Genomic DNA, 1,794 nt, shown 5'->3' on the forward strand with positions numbered 1-1,794 from the left:
TCAGGCTGCCTCACACAGATGAGACTGACAGAGCCTCTCAGTACACGCCCACATCTCTCAAGCTTGTATTCTCAAGTTGTCTGCAGGCGCAACCTAACTTTATACATGTAAACATTATCTCTGCACTTGTGCCTCTATATTCATATTCTGACAGAAACTGTGGGGGAAATCGGGCGAAGCCGCGGGTCAAATGCAGCCCCGCAGCTTCGGGTGTGAAATTGACAAATAGTGTCGGGGCAAACGGAGGCGCAACCGCGAGGCAGCTCCAGTGCAAAATCAGCCTATGAGTGGTAGGTTGCTTGCTAGAACAATTCCTTAAATGCTCCTTATTCTTGTGGTTCTGTGAACTTCAAGGATGTGGAAACAATGCTGGGCATAACCCATCTAAAAGGGAGCATGTTGACTTTCAGGCGATCTCAGGGGGACGTAACTATGCAAACGGCTAACTCTCCCATCGACACCTGTGACTCTTAGGAGTGCTTCGGACCAATGCTCCCTCTAAACTGTGGAGTCTCGTGAGCAAAAATTCTACTTTGTGAGCCAGTGGCATTAAAGTTGTGAGCGAGCAATCTGGCTACTGCATAAATTAGTTTGCTCTGGAGCCATCCCTTCCTGAGCTGAGACAAAAATGTGTGAGCCGGAGGCTAAAGAACTCTGAACTAGCTCACACTAGCTCGTCTTAGAGGGCACATTGCTTCAGACAAGCTCGCATGGACCACGAGGCTCTTCGAAATGCTTCAGATGGGCTGGATCAGGCCCACACGGACCACACGGCTCTTAGAAACGCTTCAGATGGGGCGGATCAAACCCACATGGGCTCCAAAAGAGTTTCCAGGGTCTTTTGCAGTCTCCCTGCTGGAGTCAGCCTTCTGGACTGTTTTATTTCTAACAAAAACACAGATTGTATTACTGCCTATTTGGTTTTTTAAGGTAATTACGCTTAAGTATACTTGCGCTTGACTTTAATTTTCCTTCTGAATCTTCAGCTATCATCTCCAATCAACAAAACCATTCCAGAGCGTTGTTGATAGAAACTGTAGCTATGTGATGGGTTCTCCCCCACCCCACCCCACTGAATGCTAACATTGGGAGGGTCAGGCCGAGTTTTCTGTTCTAATCGTGGAGGCGAGGCTGTGATGAGTTCCTGAAGAAATTCTGCAGAGACAACAGAAAACAGAGGAAATGTACAATTTGAAACCTGGCAAAAAAGTGCCTCGTAGTGTAATCCCATATACTTTTTGTTACGGAGGATATCTGTTCCTCACCCTATCTTTCTGCCCTTACTGTCCTTTAAAAAGGTAAAGGTTCCCTTGCTCGAAAGCCAGTCGAATCCGACTCTAGGGTTGCGGTGCTCCTCTCCGTTTCAAAGCCGAAGAGCCAGCGCTGTCCGAAGACGTTTCCATGGTCATGTGGCCGGCATGACTAAACACCAAGGCGCAAGGAACGCTGTTAACTTCCCAACGAAGTGTAACCCATTTATCTACTTGCAATTTCTTGCTTTTGAACTGCTAGGTTGGCAGGAGCTGGAACTAGAGATGGGAGCTCACTCCATCATGCGGCACCCGGGTCTTGAACTGCTGAACTACCGACCTTCCACAGCCTGCAGTTCAGCATCTTAACCACTTGAGCCACCGCAGCTCCTTTATAGCTATGCAGGGGTCGTTTCGTAGAAAAAGAGCTAGGGGAACTAATTAGCATAACTCATTAGCATATGCCACACACCCTGACATCACTGGAAGTGTGTCATAAGGCCACACCCCCTGACATCACCGCAAGTGTGTCATAAGGCCACAC

This window comes from Gekko japonicus, unplaced genomic scaffold (assembly GCF_001447785.1).
Source record: "Gekko japonicus isolate JY-2015 unplaced genomic scaffold, Gekko_japonicus_V1.1 scaffold3433, whole genome shotgun sequence".
NCBI lineage: Eukaryota > Metazoa > Chordata > Lepidosauria > Squamata > Gekkonidae > Gekko > Gekko japonicus.